The sequence below is a fragment of the Leptopilina heterotoma genome, unplaced genomic scaffold (assembly GCF_015476425.1).
Source record: "Leptopilina heterotoma isolate Lh14 unplaced genomic scaffold, ASM1547642v1 Lhet_268, whole genome shotgun sequence".
Classification (NCBI taxonomy): domain Eukaryota; kingdom Metazoa; phylum Arthropoda; class Insecta; order Hymenoptera; family Figitidae; genus Leptopilina; species Leptopilina heterotoma.
In genome coordinates, this window is record NW_025110977.1 from 72,990 (window position 1) to 80,681 (window position 7,692).

Sequence of the window (7,692 nt, forward strand, 5' to 3'; positions counted from 1 at the left end):
GATCTTGTGCTTAAATTATTAAAGTCTAATGTCAATTACGCATACATATGATTGTCAAATATTATACCAATTATAAGCATTATACTCTAAATATGCAATTTTTAAAAGCATTTCAATATCTGGGTTTGTTTTTTGTATATTTAATTCTGATAAAATAATAATTTACCTCCTCTTTGTGGTTTAGATAATCGTTCATCGCTCTTAATATCAGTCAAATTTTGAAAGGTATAAGTAAATTGTGCCAGGAGTGCATAAAGTAATATACAAATATAAATCATTGTATAATTAAAAATTATAACGTTACTGCATGTAAAACCACTATCATAAAAATATATATTTTACGTTCAATTTTTATTTTTTAGAAATGTAAAAAATAAAAATAAATAAAATTTATTAAGTGTTACTGCGATGAGAACAGCAATCTGTTTTACAAAATAACTTAATTCTAACACTAATCATAAAGGGTCTATATTTATATGTAATTTTTGTTTATCCAGTTCTATTTCTTATTCTTATTTACGTATAAATTTAAATAAAGTACAGCTAAGTTTCGCAATACATCTTTGAAGGCCAACATAATTTTTCCGCTTGAATAATTTTTAATAATTGAGAGGCTGGATGCTATAAGCGAATACACGCAATGTTAAGTGAATGGCGCGTATCCACTTATAGCATATCCAGTCCCTCAATTTTATTTGATCTTTATTCTATTTTGTTGATTTTGATCCATATGATAAGTTTTAAGAATTTACTTTTTTATTGTGACGTATAACAAATATTGCGGGGTTTCTATTTAAAGGTATCTTTAATTTAAATACAAGTGCGTTCAAAAATTGATAAGATTAACTGAAATTTCTGTTGATTTTTTAGGAGCATTTCGTTAAAATTCCTCACATTCGTTTTTCATGTTTAATTTTTTAGGGACATAAAATAATTAAATTTATAGACTAATAATATTGCAATTTTAAAATTACAAAAATATTTAGTTTGTAAATATTAATTCCTAATGTTTTATTGTATGAAGATACGATACATAAATATTACGAATATATAAATAAAGTAAAAATAATAAATAAGTAAAACATTAAAATAAATTATTTTAAATTCAACCAAATAAAATAGTTTCAAATTAACTATAAAATTATATTTATCTTAGAGACTATTAGAATCATTTTTTGTTCTAAATAAAAAATTTATTTGACAGAAATAATAAAAAAGAATAAATACTAATAAAAAAAATGAAATGAAATAATTTAAAAAAGTAAATGAATACTAATAGTACTATTAATAAAATTTTCATTTACATTAAAGATGATGAAATAAATGTTATTAAGAAAATAACTTTTTAATTTTCCTTGTTGTAAAATTTATTTTTCTGGTAATAATTGTAAGAATTTTGAATATTAATACATTGCTAATGTAGGTTTTAATATATATTTTAATTTGTTATTTCGCTCTAATGCGTGCTGTAAGTTTCTCAATTTATAGAATAATGGCAAAAAAAAATTATTAGTAAAATCGTTTTAAATGTGAAAAATAAAGAAGAAATAAAGTAATAAATTGATTCAAAAATAAAAAATTATATCTTTTATTGAACTTAAAAAAATGAGGTAACTTTATTCCATTTTTACATTCTCATCACATGAGAAAGTATTAGTTTTGGTCGAAAATTGACTTTTGCTAATTTTATGAAATCTTTACGTTTTGGGGTCCCCTGAACCCGAAAAACATGGTCCGGCGATGGTGTCTGTCTGTTCGTCTGTCTGTCTGTCTGTCTGTCTGTCTGTCTGTAGACCAAAAATTTTGTTCCCACGATAACTCTTGAGAAACTTATCTGATCATTTTCAAATTTAACACACTTGAAGTTGGTGCAAAAATGAAGGCCAAGTTCGTTAACCAGACATTTTCATTGAAAAATACAAAAACTACAGTAATTTCAAAATTTAAAAAATTTTTTTTTCAAATTTTCAAATTTTTATTTGCATATTACTATAGCTTAGGAAAATACAAACAACTTTTCTCTACAACATTTTTTTATAAAAAGTCAAATTTCGGAGTTATAGGCTCTTAAATGGTCTAAAAAACTAAAAAATCCCAAAATAACGCTAAAAATCAAAATTTTTTCAAAGAATTAAAAGTAAGTTCGACGATTTTTACAATATTTTACAATATTTTTAATTAATAATTGATTTTTTTTCTGTTTTTTAATGAACAAATTAAAAACAAAACCTTACATTTTTTGCTACTTAGGTACCTTTCTTCGGAAGGTGACACATATTGTGCTTTATATATATATATATATACATATATATATATATATATATATATATATATATATATATATATATATATATATATATATATATATATATGTTAAAAAGACAGGTAAATTTTGGAGGATTGTTTTTATTTTCTTAATTCAATTTTTTTTTTGAAATTCTGTGCTATTTTTTATTATTTTGTTGTAATTTGGGTATCCTACCTTTGCTTTGCCTACAATTTCTAAGCAAAGAATACACGTTAATACCTGAAGTAATTCTCATACTGTTGAAAATGACCTTTAAATTAAGAAGAGAAGCTTTAGAAAACGTTTACTATTTTATAAGTTATTCAAATATTTGTATAGCATTAAAAATGGCGATTTTTTCAAAATCTCAAAGTGAATTTCTTGTTTAAGCTCAAAATAACATATAATAACAATATTTGTTAATATATTTAATACATTATGTATAAAATAATATATTATAATATTCTATAAAATTTAAATATTTTTTTACAAAAATAAATTTCGTCCTTTCTGAAGGACAGTTGCAGTACTGCCAACAAGACGCCGTAATGTGCAGAGGCGCGTCCTGCCGGAAGGCCCTTCCGAATGTTCATTTTTAAATCTTCAGTAAATTTAAAGTTTTTCTTATAAGAATTAAATATCACATCCACTGTATCCGGATTTACATATTTTTAATCATACATTTGATATAAGATATTTACAAATCACGTATATAGGGGGAACGGGACATAATGACAAGGGGCGTAATGAATAATTGTAATTTATTTAAAAATCTTAAATCAAAATGATTTCGCTCCAAAGACTACTTGATGTACTGCAAGTTTCTACAAAGTTTGATTATTAATTATTTAATTACTATTGTAAGAAATATGGTAGAAAAACTGTATTTCACATATGAAAGTAACATTTCAAAATTTTCATTTTTTCGTTCTAATTTTTTAAAAATAACTTTAAAAAAAAAACTAAAATCGTGTTTTAAGCTTGAAACATTCTTTGAGGGTCAATTTGAGATTTTTGATTCACACTTACTGTATTGATAAAAATTACAAAATATTTCCCAAGTACCCCTAGGGCGTGTTGGCTAATGCAACACGCTATGCATAAAGAGCAACCTACGATACCGACGAAGTGTCTGTTCATTGTAGAAAAAAAAGTAAGAGTAATATAGGGACGTTCATTTTTTTAAAAGAAAGCTGAGATACCAGAGTAACTTTTCTAGGAGACAAACACTTAATTAAAACAAAAATGTCCGAGTAAATCAACAAAGAGTGAAAAGTTAGCCATTACGCTCCGGTCTACACTACACAAAAAAACTTGATACTAATACTTTAAGAATATTTTAGCTGCTTCTGCAAATCACGTTTTTGCTAAGAGAGTTATGCCCGGTTCCACCAACCTCGATTAAAACATTAACGGACCGTCAAATTTCTACTTGCGTTTCACCAACTTTTAACAGAACGTTATCTCGATTTAACCGATGTTAACTCTAACCGGCCACAAGAGGTCGGTTAACGTGTGTTAACAGTCGGTTAACGTACCCTAACCTAAAAAGTGTTTTGAAAAGTGACAGATAGTGTAATTCTTGTTGCCAGAAAAATAAATTTTATGAACCATAAGTCAGAGAAATTAAGGGAAAAGTCAAATAAATTTTATTTCAAAGAAATAATTATTATTATAATTATTTAAAATTCTGATTAAATTGTAAATTTTAATTCAATTGTTAAAAGATTTGAATTTTTAAAATAATTTTATTAAAAAATAATAAGAAATAAATTGAGATTTTATAAAATTTTCATAAAAATAGTACAATTTGTTGAGGCAGTATTACATTCCCACAATTCAAATGTATATAGGAAAACTGCATAAGTTAAAATGCATACGAGTAAACTGTATTAAAAAAAAATCATTAAATTATCTACTTTCGGTTCACAGTTATCAAAATGCGCAACTCAAAAAAGGACAATTTCATTCAAGACAACCATTTAAATTTTTATATCTCAAATTTTTTATTGGATTTTTGATTTCTTTGGACTTTTTGATCAGGACAGAAAACCAAAAAATAAGTTCAAAGTGAAACTTTTTTATTTTTATTTTTTTGGATTTTTTAGCTTGGACTTTTTGTTTTGGACTTCTTGTCCGAATACCCATGTATACAGTTGAAAATAATTTTAATTCTTCATTAAAATTTGTAATTTCTAATAGTGTGCAGTTTTCTCGTGGTCAGTTTAAATTTGTCAGTTATTTAATTTAATGATTTTATTTTTTTAATTTTCATGTGTGCAGTTTTTTCATGTGCACTTTTCCTGTATACAGCAAAATTTATAGTTCCCCAATTTGATGATTCAATACTTATTTTAAAACTTATTCAAGTATTAAATAATTTTATACAAAATTCTGAAAAAATTGTAAATTTTAATTAAATTGTTTAAAGATAATTGAATTTTTAAAACAATTTTATTAAAAAATTATTTAATTAATTGAAATTTTGTGAAACTGTCTTAAAAATATTACAATTTGTTAAAAAACTTTATTAAAAATTTAAAAAAAACCAAAGTTTCAAAGAATTTTCATTTAATAATTTATAAATAATTGAATTGACTTGTACAAAGAGTTACAATTACAATTTTTATTAATTAGTAAATTTTAAAATAATTTAAATTTAGTAATTTATTTAATAAAAGTCTAGGAAAATTTTACTTAAAATTCTAAAAATTTAAGTTTTTAAAATATTTCAATTTTGTTATTATTAATTGAATTGAAGATGATTGAAATTTGATAAAGAAGTAATTGAAAGTTTGTAAAATAATTTTATAAATTCTATTAAAATTTATAGAATTTATAAAGAATTTTATAGTAATTTTTAAAAATAATAGACGCAGAAGTTTGGTCCAGTAACAAATTTTATTTTGAACTGTTTCAATTTTTTATAAAGGGATAAGGGAAACAGTCAAAATTCTATCTAGAAAACGCACACTTTTCGTTAGAATTGACCAATCATAATAGAGAAAGTAATGTTATTACGAACATAGTATACGTTTAGTTAACCATGGCTTATAACATGTTGGTGGAACGCACAGGCGGTTAAAGCCAACTTAACAGCGCCTTTAACTTTAGCGGACCGTCAGTTAATCGAACCTTTAACTACGAGTTGGTGGAACCGGGCATTAGTATAATTAAAAATAACTTCAAAATTTTAATCATCAACACCAAAAATATCCTACATTTAAATCCACTTAATCTCGCAATCATCAGCAAACAAAAACAAGTGATGAGAATGTAATCCTTAAAGTCGTAGTAACTTTAAGAAAAAAAATATATTTTATGAAACATATAATAGGAAACAAGAACAAGAAAACAAATAATGCATAACAATTGCAGAACACCGCGAGCGAAGCGAGCCATTTGCGCGCGAAGCGCGCAACAACACACGGAGCGCGAAGCGCGACGTGCGAAATAATCGTCGGAGCGCGAAGCGCGACGATCAATATTCGCGCGCCCCGAGGCGCGTTGAAACTTGCGAGCCCCCGCGCGAAGCGCGGATGAGAATGTGTCCGCGCTTGCGCGGGCAGATTTTTTTGTTGTGTAGTTGTTATGTTTCGTTTAATTCTTTCACTGGAAAAAAATTATTTGATTTAAATAAACGATTAATTGTATATTATATTAAAAATTTATTTGTATTGAATAATTTGTATCTGAGTCAATTAAATTATATTTGGTTGAAATAGTGAAATCATTGTTGAAAATACAATTTTTTGATTGAAATAAAGATTATTTGATTTAAATATATATTTATTAGGTAATAAATTTTTTTCATTGTTCGTTTTAAAGTTATAATTATTTTTTTAACTTATTTGTTCTCCTTCAAATTTTTAATAGTTATAATTTGAAAGTTCTTGTAATCAACAAAAGTTCTATAAAACATTATGGAAATGATAGGTTATTTAATCTAGATTTTCTATATGAATCTGCCGAAATACATTGAATTCTAAATTCAGAAAATTCAAAAATCGTTTTGACCTTCAATTAAATGATCAATCTATTATTATCGTCGATGATAATGAAAATCAAAATGTACAAAAAAATAAATTTGCTTTTCTGCCTTTTTTGAAAGTAACTGCAATGGAAAGAGAAGTAATAGTTGGTGTGTATATATATATATTTGAAATTTTTCTTTATATTGCTGCATTTATATGTTGTAATTTAATGTTATATGCATACGATAAAATTTTTTTTATATTTATATAATCAATTTTATTTATTTTATTTATTCTTTTAAAAGACTTATTTATTTCACTCCAATTTTCTTTTTTTAACAATATTGTAACTGTCAATACAAAAATTAATGCATATTGTTGGTAAAGAAATGTTCCATCATTTTTCTGTGAAAGTGATTTTTAAATTTTTGATAAGTGTTTATAAAATTTTCATTACAAATGTTGATAAGAAATTTCTTCTTAAAAATATATATATTTCCCGCCGCCATTATTGTAGAAATAATAAATAATCAAACAAGATAATAATTTTTACATCAAATTTATTCTTTCATTTTTACTTTTATACGTCACAAAGTTAGAAAGTATCATGCTTAGGGGCCATCCATAAAGCATGTGATATTTTTTTCCGATTTTTTACCCCCTCCCCCCCGGTTGTGATAGGTCATGATATATACCAACCTCCCCTCAAAAAGCATGTGATAATTTACTTACACCCCCCCCTATAATGTCAAAGAAATCAATTTAAATTTCAATACTTTTAAAATAACAAACGTTTTTCAGCAAGAATATTTTTTAATTTATTATTCAATATTAATACTTATTTTATTATTTATTTAATTTATTATATATTATTTAAAATACATTACCGGTCAAAATTTAGAGACCATCCATTTTCAGAAGAATGAAAAACGTTTTAAAACATAAAATTTTTTATTCTATTCATTTTTTGAAAGATGATAAAATTTCGAAAAGAACAAGATATTTCAGAAGTCGTTTGGCCAATAATTTATTTAGATATTTTTAAAAAATCGTCATTTTTAATTTTTTTTTACAAAAATTTGAATTACTTCTAAAATAATGAACGTTTTTTAATGATCTTAGGCTTATTTTAAAGGTCATTTGCCTATAAGTAATTATTATAGTGTAGCAAATGACCTTTCAAATAAGTCTAAGATCATTAAAAAGCGTTCATTATTTTAGAAGTTATTCAAATTTTTGTAAAAAAAATTAAAAATGACGATTTTTTAAAAATATCTAAATAAATTATTGGCCAAACGACTTCTGAAATATCTTGTTCTTTTCGAAATTTTATCATCTTTCAAAAAATGAACAGAAAAAAATTTTAGTTTTAATAAATTTTATGTTTTAAATCGTTTTTCATTCGTCTGAAAATGGGTGGTCTCTCAATTT